The sequence below is a fragment of the Argopecten irradians genome, chromosome 1 (assembly GCF_041381155.1).
Source record: "Argopecten irradians isolate NY chromosome 1, Ai_NY, whole genome shotgun sequence".
Taxonomy (NCBI): domain Eukaryota; kingdom Metazoa; phylum Mollusca; class Bivalvia; order Pectinida; family Pectinidae; genus Argopecten; species Argopecten irradians.
Genome location: NC_091134.1, coordinates 17960473 through 17977333, shown reverse-complemented (window position 1 = coordinate 17977333; position 16861 = coordinate 17960473). Strand labels below are relative to the sequence as shown.

The 16861-nt window shown below is 37.3% G+C and overlaps 1 protein-coding gene across 2 annotated transcripts in view; it reads left to right on the top strand.

Moving 5' to 3' along the window:
* The window catches only part of LOC138319403 (putative N-acetylated-alpha-linked acidic dipeptidase), a 254988-nt gene that overhangs the window by 12346 nt on the left and 225781 nt on the right, over positions 1 to 16861 (top strand). For both annotated transcript variants that reach the window (XM_069262551.1, XM_069262540.1), the window contains exon 2: positions 2548 to 2603. The gene's annotated coding sequence lies outside the window, so the exon portion shown is untranslated. The remainder of the gene's footprint in view (positions 1 to 2547; positions 2604 to 16861) is intronic.

Below are 16861 nucleotides of genomic sequence, written 5' to 3'. Positions count from 1 at the left end.
AAGAGTTGGACATAGCAACAGCTTGTAAGGTGGTATTTAGCTGAATGAGCTGAATGCCACCTGTTGTTCGAGTTTTTGTGTATAGTGTAAATTGTCTGAGATTGATGGTGTCTTTCAGCATTATTTCTTGAAGGCAGAATATGGATGGGTTCTTTGTTTGTATAAGATGTTTCAATTCTTCTATGTTCACTTTAAATCCGCGTATGTTCCATTGTAAGATAGTGTTTGTCACTATGATACTCCCTGAGGATAGTTTGTCGGACTGACAGGACTACTTGAAGTAGGTTGTTTGGTGGCGATAAATGTGCTGCCACCAAACTCGCTGTCGTCCGAAAGGACATCATAGATGTTCCGACCAAGGATAGGGTCGTGTGATCCCCTACTGGGATTGTTGTTCAGTGTGGGGAGCTTCACTAGCTTTCCCTTGGTGGTTTTGGTCTGCCGTTGCTCCTGCTGTGGTGTATTTGCTGGTCGCTTGGCGTTATCAGGGAGCTTTTTAAAGTCAATAGACGGAGAAGATAAAGCACGTCTATTACAAGCGGCGGTAACTTTTTTCTTATGCTTGGTGTTGTATAAGTCCTGGAGACGCCGGTGGGATTGGCGTTTTATCTTCAGGTGGCCCAGCAGGTGGTTTATGTTATGGTTTGTTTGGTGGTTTATTTTGCGGTTTCGGTTTTCCAGACTTGAACCTTTTCGGGTCCCTTACGATTACTTTGCAGGTTTCAGTAGCTGCAACGTCTGGGACATTAATGCCCATTTCCACCCTATCCACTAAGGCCTGGACCGAGACATACTTGATGGTGACACTGTCAACCGGTGTCTTTGCGCGTGTGATCTGCACATAGGTGGACACATTAGTGTCCGAATTCTCAACCATCCTCCTAGCCTCAGGAAAAGACACACCACGGGTGTATTTGACCCGCAATAACTCCCTCCTCCGAGTCCAGGAAGGACAGGCTCGAGCCGAAGAAGCATGATCACCGTTGCAATTAACACAATGAAGGCCGACAATGTAACAGTTGTCTCTTTCGTCATGACCTTCACGGCCACAATACTGACATACCATCTTCCGTCTACAATTGCTCTCATGATGGCCGTACCTCTGGCAGTTACGGCACCTCAATGGATTTGGTATGTAGACGGTGACAGTATAACGCTGGTAAGCAACAGTTACGCTCTTTGGTAACGTTGGTGTAGCGAACGTCAAAATGAAGGTGTGTGTTGTGACCAAGTTCCCACTCTTTCTGGTCATGATTCTTTTCGCGTACGTTACCGGAAAACCTCTATTAGGACAACACCCGATCCCAAAAGCTTGACATATTTGACATGGCCAGCAATGCCTTTGATGCCCTTTCGTAATATTAGAGTCGATAAACCTGCAAGGCTTGCCAATCTGTGTATGACCAGAAACTATGGGAATGTGTTTGTTGTACCGTTTTTGTTTGTTGATTTATGGTTTGTTCCTTTTGGGGAGAATTTGGTTGTAGTGCTTTTTTGGCTTTTGGAAGCCATCTTCCAGAGTTTATTACTATTCGCTATTCGAACAAACAAAATTCAAGTCAAGTCTTTGAAAGTACACCCACAAGATCGATCAGATTCAAGACAATTCAAGTTAAACTCGCGATTTACCCTAAGCAACCGCCTTCTTGGAAATATAAGAACTAAGGGCTCGGCATTACCAGCCTATTGATAATACAGGGCCCATATTACCTGTCGTCTAACCGGAGCCTGAAGCCAAAGTAGTGTGTAGCAGTTAAAAAAAGGAAGAAAAAAAAGAGCAAAACCTATTCAACCAACAGGACCTTCTTCCCCCGGAAGAAGATGCAACCCACGGCAAACAGGTTGGCTCAAATTGGAGCTACTGTGAAAGCCTTCAGCTACACTGATATCACGCGGACGCACATCACACCCCCAAAAGTGGTGTGCATCCGCAAGAGACCAGTGCACCCAGTCTCGGGACGTGGACTTAGCTTTCATGGAGACGGATTCTTACACCTCTACCTGCACCCTTGCAGTAAAACTATGTATAATTTACAGCTATGTATGTATACATTTCAAATAACGCTTTCAAATCCCAATGACACCATTTTTATTGTTGGAGACGCCATTGCAATTGACGAACTCGCAGATTTTAAAAATAAAATTTAACTCTTTAACACTCAACAGTAGTGAACCTCTTTGGCTATAGACTATGTGGCACTCTAGTGGTTAGACTTTGAATCAAACCAGGTATCGGTAACTGTATTGAAATATGGGAATGATGTGTCGATAATCATTTCAAATTTAAATGTCGCTTTGGACCTTTTCTCTGTGCTCTCCACATTTCTTCAACAGAACACAGTGAAATCATCAAATAGCCATAATTTGGTAGCTGTTTGTAGGACTTGAACAAAAGCTAATCAAACTGAATCTAATTATTTTGAAGCCTATGATTTGCCTGTTGTTACATTTTGGAAGACTTAAATCAATAGAATGTTTGTTATTTGATTAAACATTTTAATGTGTCCAGCACTAGCGTAGATTGATTTTGCATTCTATTTAATTTAGACGAAGAGGAGCTTGATGATGACTCGATTAAACCTGTCTATTCTAGTAAGGGTCGCGTAAGTATTAATCATTTTAATATCTTGATGACCACTTCATACTAGAAATACACTTTATCCGTCTAGACAACGCGAGTGGGCCTTTTATCCCTATGATGTTGCAGTACAGTCTATGACTGTATATGACTCTAATGCTTTTGCAGCTATGCAAATCCCGCAATACACAGCTACCCTAGTAAACGACTATACATCATTTCACCTAAAGGCGATATTTTATCTCCCTAAATATAGATCAGACTGGTGCGTGAAAAATCGTTTTTGTCAGAGGTTATTTTTACATATCTGTTGTGATAGCAGCAAAAATCCTAGCTTACTGCGAGCACCTGACATCCGAACATGTCGATGTCAAAATTTAGTGAGAATAGAAGCGTTGCTTTTTTGTCTGATAAAAATTACTGACAATAATTTCTGAAATAAGTATGGTATTGCATAGAATGCCAATGGTATTGCATAAAATGCCAATCTAACTTTTGAATTTAAAATATTTGAAATACGTTTTGAATTGTAGGTTACAAAAAGAAAGCCTCGTTGTGTTTTCTTGTAATTTAACGATAAACCAGGTTTAGGAGGTGGAAGAAGCTTAAAGTATCCGGAGGGAAACCATTGTCGAACTCTAATCCCAGAGATGGAGGACAAGTGATAACATAGCGGAAGCACTCGGCTACTGCTGCCTGTTATGATTATGTACTTTGAATACATCACAGATATAGGTTTCGCTTTATATAAACGTTTGAATCTAACATTTTCTGTTTAATACATTGTCTGACGACACTATTTAAAATCAATCAAGCGTCTTAAAAATAAACGTGTGACTTTATCCGTATCATACAAGAAAATTGTTCTGTATCAAAGCCCAATACAACAAGAATCCATTGCAAAATAATCCACATGGACTAGGATACAACCAAATACACACAGACTGTAATTCGCTCCTGGATAGAATATAAGCGAATATCCTAAGGCCATCCCACAGGGAAACTCCCGAGACGATTTGTTGATAGTTCGATTAGAGCTGGAGTTAAATGATGGAGAGATTTGGCGCTGTGACCAAAATGCAATTACCGACAAGATGGATTAGCAATAGCTGATACCAAAGTTAGGAATCTCTTCAATCTTATAGATTAGCTTGCAGATATTTTAATGTTCATGTCATTAGCTTTCAATGATTTGGCTTATGCCAATAGATTCTAAATTTTAAATGTCCTTTATTCATCTCGCGCCATTTTAGGATCCAAAGTTTTGAGTTCATGTAATCTGAAATCAACTTGCTTTTAGTGCGAGAGTATGTGGTAGTCGCACAACCATTTTGTCTGTGGGCGGAATCTGTGTAATAGACTAGTCACTCTATGTTTCACAGCAAAGTAACACAAACAATTTCGGTAAAACGTAACAATTATGACACCCTAAAACATATTTTCAAAGTCAGTGTTATGTAAATATAAGAAAAATACAGAGGACGGTATATGTTTGCTACAAAATGTACAGGAACTTGTTATTTTTAGGTCACCTGAGACGAAGTCTCAAGTGACCTATTCTAATCGCCTTTTGTACGTCGTCGTGCGTCGTCCGTCGTCCGTCGTATGTCCGTAAACAATTTACATTTTCGACTTCTTCTCCAAAACTGCTGAAGCAATTTCAATGAAATTTTGCACAAACCTTCTAAGGCATAAGGCCAATCAAAATTGTGAATTATATGGTCCCCACCCCCGAGGGGGCTGTGGGAGGGGCCAAAAAGGGTAAAATTGAGTAAAATTTCAAAAATCTTCTTCTCTACTCACAGATTTGGTAGAATCAAATACTCTTCATTGATAGAAAGGTCTTAAGGTCCTTTACAAAAATTGTGAAATATATGACCCTAGGGTCTCTAGTTTCCCCCTGGGGAGGGGGTTAAGTTTATTATACTTTATATTGAGAAAACACATTTTTGCGCATTATTTGGTCATTTGTAATAGGAAATGAGTCAAATGTTGTCAGAATTATCAGTATGAGATGGCCATTTAATCCTATTCACAAATTGTCTATGACTGACCCCCAGGGGCCTTAGGGGCGGGGTCAAAAGGGGTCAAATAGGCTAAAACTTCAAAAATCTTCTTCTGAAATTCTGGAAATGGTAGAATCAAATACTTTTCATAAATAGAAAGGTCTTAAGGTCCTTTACAAAAATTGTGAATTGTATGACCCTGGGGTCTCACATTTCCCCCTGGGGAGGGGGTCAAGTTTACTACGGTATAGTTTATATTGGGAAAACACATTTATGAGCATGTTTTGCTCAATTTTCATTGGAAACGAGTCAAACTTAGTTAGAATTATTAGCCTGAGATAGCATTTTAATATCATATCCACATTGGTCCTGGCCGACCCCCAGGGGGCAGAGGGGCGGGGCTAAAAAAGGGTCAAATAGGCTAAAACTTCAAAAATCTTCTAAAATTCTGGATATAGTAGAATCAAATAATTATAGATGGAAAGGTCTTCAGGTGTTTTATAAAAACTGTGAATTATATGACCTTGGGGTCTCGCGTTACCCCCTGGGGAGGGGTAAAGTTTACTTTAGTTTATATAGGAAAAACATATTTGTGAACATTATTTGCCCAATTTTCGTAGGAAATTAGTCAAACTTGATTAGAATTATTAGCCTAAGATATAGCATTTTAACATCCATATCCGTCCTCGATGACCCCCTGGGGGACCAGAGGGGCATGACCAAACAGGGTCAAATTGATTAAAATTTCAAAAAATAATTCTAAGTTCACAGGTTTGATGGAAGCAAATACTCTTCATAGTCTAAAAAGGTCAAATTTATAAATCACTGACCAACTTCAAGGCCCAGCAATAGAGCATATAGTGTTTTTATGTCTTTAATTTGTTTTATTATTTTTTCATTATATATTCTAACTCAGGTGACCGTTAAGGCCCATGGGCCTCTTGTTATAAAATGCGCTATATAGGAAAAGGATTCATCAAAAATGTTATGTACACTAGCTTTATGTATTGATATTTTTTCGCACAAGGTGAAGCCTGTTGCGCATTTCTTTTATTGATGTATTTCAGTGATATGATTACTGGGCAATTTTATTTATGTCAGTATTAAAGGAATTTTAGCCTAAATGACAAATGGTGGCTTTATCATCGGGATTTTCAAATAATTTTACATTAAACATTTTTTATTCTTACTAATAAATAATATTACATTATATCAATTGATTTTTTAAATGCAAAACAATTCTTAAAGATGCTCAACCGCTGACAATTGATATTTCTTCACTATCAAAAACAGTAACAGACGATTTAGTATTTTTCTTCGGTTACAAAAATACTTACTTAACACCATTACCACTATTGAAAAGTTTGAGCGTTCTTATTTTACTTCAAGTTAAAAATATGAAACATAATTAATTACATCCCGAAAAAATTCCGTGGCACTATATCCTATATGGAATGAAGTAATGATTGTGCATGCACCAAAGGCGAACTGAATTATTTTATGTTATTTTTTGTGCTAATTAGGCATATATATACGTGATTAAACGCCAATTATTGTTCAAATGATGAATATCATTTATGCCCTGTCGGCGGTGGAGCATCTTTAAAATAAATCCCCCATTTTGATTGAATACAACGTTCCGATCACACGACCGAGATATCCCAATTCAACTTCAAGAGTAGTAGGTCCAAAGTCGATCAAACCACCTAATAATCCCACCAAATGCCAACCTGTAACATACCAATATGAAAATGAAACAAAAATAATTCTGAGAATTTTTTTATAAAAGAACTTGACAATATAAACCAAAACAAGTCCTCTCATTTACCCTCCCTGGTTAATACATAGGATGACTCGTGTAATCCGATACCAGTATTTGGATAATTTGTAAATTATACAGAGAAATTAAAGGAAGAGCCATCACGCAAGGTCAAGCACGTAATGGTTTCTCTCGTGAACAATAAACGTCTACAGATTGACTAAAACATGTCTCGGGATGACCGTCCTGGCGATTGTTATGTAGATCTCACGACCAGCCAGATGACCAAACAATTTGTTGGTATGATTGGGATTTCTTAGCGAGGTTGTCTGATCGACCCACACGAGATATTAATTCTGGTTTAATTAATGGAAACCTCTGTGGGTCCGGAACGTAGAATAACATCCATGTAATTATAAGGGACATCGGCTATGCTGAGGTGACACCGAGGCACTTTCCTAATATAATTCTGCAATATTCGGAAAGCTGTCTATATGAGAGTTTATTAGCAATATCTTACTAGCGATTACTAATTGGTTTAAGCTGGTGTCAACTGGTTTTACATAGGAAATAATTATTGCTACCAACTAAATGAATAGCATCATACCAGGAAATCTAATTTCCTAGTTCACAAATCAACCAGATTATTCCATGAAGTTTCTCTCTTAATTAACGCCTAAGTCATGTCGATATTGTAAAATCCTACCAATACTCTTCGATGAGTTAGCTTCGTATCATATTTTTTTTAAATTATCAAAACCAAAGACAGACAATTCGAATATAATGATTACAAAAGCAGTCATAAATTTACTATAACAAGTTTAACGTGACAATTGAAAGTGGCCTTAAAATAACATTTTGATACATGTATATCAAAAACAGATATAATCCGTATATTAAATGTCTTATAATTATGCCAATGTAAACCATTTTTATTCCCAAGTTTAATAATATTTTTACTTGTTTGACTTAGTCAATCAACTGTTATCGTAATTGATGTCAGATTTGTCTAAGGTTCCCGAGTATCGGTTCATATGTATCCACGTCAATAAATCTTAGGAAAAAATATATTAAAGAGACTGAGAGATCAAGTTTGTCCTTATCGCCATGGATCCGGAATTAAATCTTGACAGCCCGGCTTCCTCGAATAAAACGTTTTATAGAACCTTAGAGTCCAGTACTGTCATTGCACCAGTACACTTCATTTTCTGACCTACAGACTCCTCCAATAAAACGAGAGTGTCTATTCTGGATCAATAAACGCCTCTTCGCGAACTTGGATATGGAACTGCATTGGTCACGTGACTTTATTTAACAGTACTTGTTAAACTGAAATGTGTAGAATTGCCTCCGCTAGACAGTAATTAATTGTGAACACTTTATGTCTGCTTGTAATTGACTATATATAGATTTACAACCCAAACAGTAAGAGATGTAGGCGCTGCAAAATATATAGAATGCTTTACGTGTAGTGTATACAACCATGTTTCCTTACAGGAAATATAGATCACGTGACACATCTTATCTAATTTCGAAAATTCGAAAGTGAAGTACGAGTTCAATACTTTTTTGAAGCCGGAAGCGGCTTGACTCTAAAACAAAGGCAAAGTCTATGGGTTCGATAATATCCGTTTGAAGAATTTTTCAGATACACCATTCATTATTATTTACATGAACGAGCCAAAATGAATTTCGTCTAAATTCTTCACGTTCTATTTCGTTGTCCTAATAAGTAAAGAAATCAACACGATGAAAAAAACACTTCTATAAAATTCAAGAACTTTTGTAAAAAAACGCCTACCGGCGACATATATGTACGATGTGAAAACGAACATTTATGCTACCAATGCAGGACTGTTCCAGCGTTCCTTCCTGAGATTCATACAGACACAATGAATGCGCATTGTTTTGATTTGAAAACCTAATCAATCATTGAATATTTTTGTTCAATTCTTTCGTACAAAGTAGTTATGCGTAGCTTTTGTTTTTTCTTGCTTCTGACTGTCCGGTAGTTATGTTCAATGGAATCTATCGGAATGCCAAACAAAATTATTAGTATTCAAATTAGCAGAAGAAAGCATACTCATGCGGAAAAATGAGTTTCCATTTACAGATCGAATGTCGGCACGACTTAGCTTTGATTCGATTGAAATTTGATTTCAGTAGCCAACGCACAGAAAACAAACTGCCTTTGCCTGCACTCCCTTTTGGATGAATGATAATGGTAATTGGACGAAAAGACGCAATTCTTTGTTCTGAACGTCTAATCATATACTGCAAATATGAGGTGATGGAACCAAAATATTCTCGGGTCAAGTTGGTCTTTTAGCCGTATGTTGTGTTTCTCTCTCCGACCTTTACATCTTGTTTTACCAGAGAAACATAGGATAGGATCTTTTGTTCGGTCCAGACAATCATATTGATAGTGGTGATGATAATCGTGAACTTAGTGAAAACTCTTACCTCCCCTGGGACCAGTATTTCCCTTACTAGTGACAATGTCGCTGTTGTTTTGATAATATTTGCAGATAAGGTATCTTTCTAACACGCTCAACAGGTTTTTATCTTTCCTTCTCAATGTATCTGAAATTCCGTTTATGAGCCGCGAGCGGTTTGTCTGGCTTTCAAATACCGGCTACACCAAGATGCACATTAACTTTATTTTCTTGGCAGACAACACCGATTGTACTAAAATTGTTATTGAATTTATTGATTGAATGGAAATATCGATAGCTAAGTGGTTAAGTTGGCTGACTTCAACAAGTCCCTAACCTCGACGCTACATGTTCGCAACCTAGTCGCTAGTTTCTAGTGAATGACCATATTCAAGGGAACTGCGGCTTTCATTCCCCTGCAACAGCAAAGCTACGCAAGCCCTCTATAAATAAAAGAAAGCTGAACGTAATGAAACCTTTGATAAGCTCGATACATTAATACACCAATTTTGCACTACAGTGCCATCAAAATTTGATATTTTCATTTACAACTGATGATTGTAGAGGAGATAGAACTTCCCATTCAACTGTTTTATTTTATACATCACTGTGGGCCAGTGTACTTTAGTATGCATTAGCGAACGGCAACTATCAAAATTGTACACGTAACGCATTTTCAGTTTTTAGCATTTGTAAAGGACAGATGTGAAATCTGTATGACGAAGTTTTATCGGTGATCTAACGCTCTTTGAACTCGGAGAAAATTGCATTAATAGCACCGTAGAGAGCTACATATCAATCATAGTTTAAACAACTATGCATGATAAAAGGAATTTCCGTGTGTTTCCGCTAACAAAATTGGAGATGGCAATATTTAATAGAATCTTTTAATGGAATCCATATCAACATTTAAAACTATTATCAAAAATACTGTATGAAATAGGATCACGATATTGCGCAGAGGGTAATGGAAAAAACAGATAAGGTAAATGTAAGTAAAATGTGCGTTGGACTGTGGTATATATAATGTATTCTGCCATTTTATTACTTATTGTATAGTTTATTTGCTGATTAGACTTTTATCCCATTTGCCAGTAACAGATAGTCGGGCAAAGAAAACCAGTCTAAATGCGTTCATTGGCCTTCCAAAAGTTCTCACATATTAATACGACGGTCAAGTTCTCCTTAGTTTCCCAGTTCTGACCATTAACGTAAAGAAAAGTTGAAAGCATTGAAAGCGAGGCTGCGTGGAAATGTAACCACGGACATAGTGAGCCGGGAGGACGTTTTAGAATTTCCTTACTTTAAATTAATTTCTTCGTACGCAGACAGATTTTGACGAGAGATTTTATTTTTCCATTTCATAAGAAATTATACTGGATACATTCACACCATTTTTACCGACTTTAGCCATCCTTGCCCGACTGTTCACTTTAAGAAAACAGTTCCATTGTATGCGACGCGTTACGTGGTTTAATCGTCAGTGTAAGAGTTCCACTATTACAAGGAGATATACCATAACCACATAAAAAAATTACATATCCAATTATGCCATCATCAAATGACCCTGGCTGTTAATAGGACGTAAATCTAATAAACAAATCTTAAGCGTTTGGGAGACTGCAAATGATTATGGCTTATCTAAGAAAAAAAAGCGGAATTCCTTTGTCCATTCAATTACCGGCAACTAGTCGGTCATTCAAGTCGCTTTTTTATGCATGATCACAAGTTTGAGAAGAGCAGGTAGTGACGACTGATTTAGTACCGAAGAATCCTTTTTGTTTTCTTACACAGATAGAGCTGGATGATGGAGAACTATGGAGGTTTGATGGCCGTCATTACAATTTTGTCATGAAACTTCTGTTTTCCATTTTATGTTATTTTGCGCTTGATTATTGTGACTTCATTCCGTTTCTTACTTGAAATAGTAATTCTAATGTAGATTTGCATGCAGGACGGTAAAAAAGAAACAAAAATCACAACCCTATCCAAGACACCCTGTTGCTTTCTTCATATTTTACTTTTTAGGTCACCTGAGACGAAGTCTCAAGTGACCTATTCTAATCGCCTTTTGTCCGTCGTCGTCCGTCGTGCGTCGTGCGTCGTCCGTCGTATGTCCGTAAACAATTTACATTTTCGACTTCTTCTCCAAAACTGCTGAAGCAATTTCAATGAAATTTTGCACAAACCTTCTAAGGCATAAGGCCAATCAAAATTGTGAATTATATGGTCCCCACCCCCCAGGGAGGGGCCAAAAGGGGTAAAATTGACTAAAATTTCAAAAATCTTCTTCTCCACTCACAGATGTGATGGAATTAAATACTCTTCATAGATAGAAAGGTCATAAGGTCCTTTACAAAAATTGTGATTTATATGACCCTGGGGTCTCAGGTTTCCCCCTGGGGAGGGGGTTAAGTTTACTATAGTTTATATAGGGAAAACACATTTTTGAGTATTATTTGATCATTTGTAATAGAAAATGAGTCAAATATTGTCAGAATTATCAGTATGAGATTGCCATTGAATCCTATTAACCAATTTTCCATGACTGACCCCAAGGGGCCTTAGGGGTGGGGTCAAAAGGGGTCAAATAGGCTATATCTTCAAAAATCTTCTTCTGAAATTCTGGAAATGGTAGAATCACATACTCTTCATAGATAGAAAGGTCATAAGGTCCTTTACCAAAATTGTGATTTATATGACCCTGGGGTCTCAGGTTTCCCCCTGGGGAGGGGGTTAAGTTTACTATAGTTTATATAGGGAAAACACATTTTTGAGTATTATTTGATCATTTGTAATAGAAAATGAGTCAAATATTGTCAGAATTATCAGTATGAGATTGCCATTGAATCCTATTAACCAATTTTCCATGACTGACCCCAAGGGGCCTTAGGGGTGGGGTCAAAAGGGGTCAAATAGGCTATATCTTCAAAAATCTTCTTCTGAAATTCTGGAAATGGTAGAATCACATACTCTTCATAGATGGAAAGGTCTTGAGGTCCTTTACCAAAATTGTGAATTATATGACCCTGGGGTCTCATGTTTCCCCCTGGGGAAGGTGCCAAGTTTACTATAGTTTATATAGTGAAAACACATTTATGAGCATTTTTTGCTCAATTTTAATACGAAATGAGTCAAACTTGTTTAGAATTATAAGCATGAGATAACATTTTAATATCATATCTATATTGGTCCTGGTCAACCCCCTCGGGGCAGAGGGGTGGGGCCAAAAGGGGCAAATAGGCTAAAACTTTAAAAATCTTCTTCTTAAATACTGGAAATGGTAGAATCAAATACTCTTCATAGATGGACAGGTCTTAAGGTGTTTTATGAAAATTGTGAATTATATGACCCTTGGGTCTCAGGTTTCCCCCTAGGGGGGGGGGGGGTTAAGTTTACTATATATAAGTTTAAATATGGAAAACACATTTTTTAGCATTATTTAGTCATTATAATAGGAAATTAGTCAATTGTAGTCAGAATTATCCCTATGTGATGGCCATTGAATCTTATTACCAAATTTTCCATGACTGATCCCCAGGGGCCTTAGGGGCGGTCCTAAAACCGGTCAAATAGGCTAAAACTTCAAAAATCTTCTTCTGAAATTCTGGAACTGGTAGAATCAAATACTCTGCATAGATGGAAAGGTCTTAAAGTCCTTTACAAAAAATTGTGAATAATATGACCCTGGAGTCTCATGTTTCCCCCTGGGGGAGGGGGGTCAAGTTTACTTTAGTTTATATAGGAAAAACACATTTATGAAACATTATTTGCCTATTTTTCATAGGAAATTAGTCAAAACTCGGTTAGAATTATTAGCCTGAAATAGCATTTTAACATCAATATCCATACTGGTCATGGCTGACCCCCAGGGGCAGAGAGGGGCGGAGCCAAAGGGGGTCAAAATGGTAATTTTCAAAAATCTTCTTTTTGAATTCACAGATTTGATGGAACCAGATACTCTTGATAGATTGGAAGGTCTTAGGCCCTTTACAAAAATTTGTGAATTTCATGGCCCTGGGATCTCAGATTTTTCCCCTAGGGAGGGGGTCAAATTTACTATAGTTTATATAGGAAAACACATTTAGGAACATTATTTGCTTAGTTTTCATAGGAAATTAGTCAATCTGGGTTAGAATTATTAGCCTGAGATAGCATTTAACATCATATCCATATTGGTCCTGGCCGACCCCCAGGGGCGAGAGGGGTGGGGCCAAAAGGGGTCAAAATGGATAACATTTCAAAAATCTTCCTCCTGAATTCACAGATTTAATGGAACCAAATAATCTTCATAGATTAAAAATTTATAAAATCACTGACTGACTTCAAGGGCCTGATGAGCCAATATATATATTTATAGTGTTTATATGCATGTCTTTGTTTCATTCTGTGTCTGAACTCAGGTGACCGCTAAGGCCCATGGGCCTCTTGTTTAGGAATTTCCTTAATCAATGAAATGTTTACCGCTTTTTGGTTTGGTTGAATATTTTGCCCTGATAGAAAGCTAAATCTGTTTTACCGAGTGACGTACTTGTAAATTCGGGGCGTGTTTAATTTATTACATATGTTTTATATATAGTATTGTAACCCTATTCTGTAGTTTACACCTTACATATTGATTTTGTTACTTTTTCGGTGCACGAAACCGTAATCCTTGAGTCATTTGAGTAGTATTAAAGAAGTAGTGACAGTGATCACTGGTGCCCGCCTTGTAGTGCACTGTCGAGGACAGGCTATAAATGAGATTAGACGTTTATACTACACTACCCACATTTCCTTAGTACACTCCAAAATAGATTTTAACACGTGATTTTTAAAACAACTGTTGAAGAACAAAGAGAAGACATTAATAGTGTACTCTGTCGCACGTGTTTACGCCTTTTACTGTTGAACGCAATTGTTTTACTAGAAATAGAAAAGGTGTGAGGAGTACGAATTATCCGGGCAGAAACACTAAACACGCTTGTAGTTCCGATACAGGCATGTTTATGTTTAATCGTTTGACATTTTGTTATGGTGGCGAGCAGGTTGATATAGAGAATATGCCGGTGATGTGTTCAAGGATTGTATGAGTGGAGGCGGCTATTTTTATATAATATAGTCTTGTTTACCCGGGTCTTCCTCACTCTATGTAAATATAAATAACAGTGAATTATTTCATTTTACCGAATACCCAATAAATGATCCCTGAGGTAAATGAATGACTTTGTACGTGTATATTTAAACTGTCTGAATTTGATTTACCTTCGTTAGATAAACATCTATTCTTAGTTCCATTGCAAGATTCTTGCATTATGTTTTCTGTTTGATTTCATAATTCTTTATTCTTACAAAGGTGGGCCGCGGTAGCCGGTTGGTAGAGCTGTCCCGACATATTAACACCAGCCCTCCACCTCTAAAATGCGGGTTCAAATCCAATGTGGGGCAGTTGCCAGGTACTGACTGCTGGACGGTGTTTTTTCTCCGGGTACTTCAGCTTTCCTCCACCAACAAACCTGGCACGTCCTTTCATTACCAAGACTATTAATAGGACGTTAAAATAATAAAACCAAACCAAAGTTACAAAGGTCATTAATACTAGCAGCTAATACGTTGTAAGTTGAACACCAGTCTGTGATATTTCATGTGGCGTATGCTTACCTTTGTTCGAATATGCAACTGGTGTAATACTTGTGATAAGCACTGATCTACGGGTAGGGCGTAAAAATTTTACCCGCTACCCCTATTGCATGATCTTAAATTTGGGATATTTGTATCTTTTGTCTTCTTCATACAAATGAGAAAAACATTCTTCTTCCTAACGTCTGTCTTGACGAGACTCACATTTGAGCTTTTTATCAGAGCCCTCCCCCATGTGAGGTAGGTTCTGTCCCCTGGCTGTGACGCACCAAAGTCTATAAATGTGGTATTTCTTACTCCTGCTTAGCGCTCAGCATGCATGAAATAGACAACTGCTTCGGATGTAGGACTATCAATAGGGCAAGAGTTCCACTACACAACACGAATATACCGCAGTCTCCCAAAACACGCACCGCACACTAAATACACTTTGCACACCGCATACATGTTACATACATGTCAGTCCGTCCTTACATGACCCTGGCTGTTAATAGTACGTTGATAAATTAAACAATGAGCCGCAAAGCGTGGCATTATCTCCAGCGCCCCGCAGTTGGTATAAAAACCCAAATGCAGCAAGGTCAAAGTAACAATTATTCAAACATAAGTTTAAATGTATGCGAGTACTGTGAAACCCGAAAAAATAACAGAAGGTAACAAAAAGAGACTAATTTTTAACTGATTTGATACTTTTGAATAAGTTTCTACGGTAATAGAAAAAAAAACACCTAACATGGAAGGTCCGCAATAGCAGATACATCCAGATAATTTCCTGGAGCTGCGTTGAATGGTTTTGGAGTTATAGTCCAGAAGAAAAGGAAAATAGTAATTTGGTATTTTATTTGGTATAAATTCAAATTTCATAAAATCAAACGCACATCCTTTATATATTTAAGCTTACCGACAGCTTTCGATGGCTACTGTCCATCTTCGTAACTTCGTAATTCTTGACGATAGATGGCGTGGTTATGTTTCCTTGTCGAATCGTCACGTTATTTTGTAAATGAGCCACACGATATTTTAATCAAATCAAAAGATTGTTTTACGATGGTCAGATAATTTTGTTTTTCAGAATAACCACTGATTAATCGTTTCATTAATATTATCCGTTGCACTATCGGTCGAAATTATTGATTTGTTATTAAGATCACTCCTTTATCTCTGCGGGAAATAGGTATAAATCGATTGTTCAAAAACCTCGATATGAATTAAATACAGGAAACGAACAAAATAAATTATTTCATAAGTAGCACCACGGAGACGATTAATTTGCTAGATTAGTCATATAACCTGCTATCTAGCAAATGACATAATATCCAAGAGAGCAGAATGTTCATCTGGTAACCGTCCCTCCGGAGCCTCAAACTAACGATCCAAGAGGTGCAGGAATAGTTTAAGAATGATCGAAACGTAAATCAGTCTGTCATCACGGCTTCCAAATACGCATTTTGACAAGATAGCGTTGAGGTTGTTTGGATTTGTGATTATTTTATCTCTTTGTTTGGGTTATTTTTATTGATATGATCATAACACTTCGGGGTTAATAAGAAATGCACTGTTTAATGATTGCCATGGCGTTGATAGATTGATGATGCTTGTTGGTAAAGACAACTTTATGGAAATTTTTGAAAAGTGGTTCATTATTTTACCAAAAGGGAATACGCGCATGTCTCTAACATTTAAAACATTTCTTCGCTGCAGATTTATTACCCAAAGATATAGAAACTCCGCAAAATCAATGTTTTAAATGGAACTCTATCCAGGCTGCACTTTGCTGACACTTCCACATTTAATTTGACGGGCGAAAAAACAGATTCATTACCCTGACGGGGTTTGTGGCCGATACCGACCCTAGAAAATGGAGGCTTGACACTTAAAGACGAAGTCTGTTGATCGGCATATTGCCAGCTATGGGAAAGTTATGACAGACAAGTAATGCACTGGAGTATTTGATAAATATCCACATCTTAGGTTTTTGAAAAATGACAGCTTTCTAATGCTTTTCTCGTCTTTTGTTTCAAGCTATATATGTGACAGAAGCCGACAATGTGTTCTATTTCAATTTCAAATGAATGAAATGAATCACGCTCTTTCGAAATGGTATCCATTGGTCTATTTACTATAATCCCGACATTTTCTAAGATAACAAAAAAAGTACTCTAATTGTGTTTTATTGAAGCAATTTTAGGCTCCTACTCTATTGTAATGTAAAATCAATGAAGTTTAAAGTATTAATGTCTAATATCATTATACTATTCATATTGCTTTTTACTCGAGCAGTTTATTGATGCTTAAGCACTAGACCGTGGCGAGATACACAGGTGTAAAATCGTCTATGTTAAATTGTTTGGCATCAATTTGCCTTGTTTATCCAAAGGTTTACATACCGTTACCCACACTTTCTACCTATGTTAATACATTTCTCTAACTGCTTAATCACTATATGGGTGTAGTCAATAGTTTA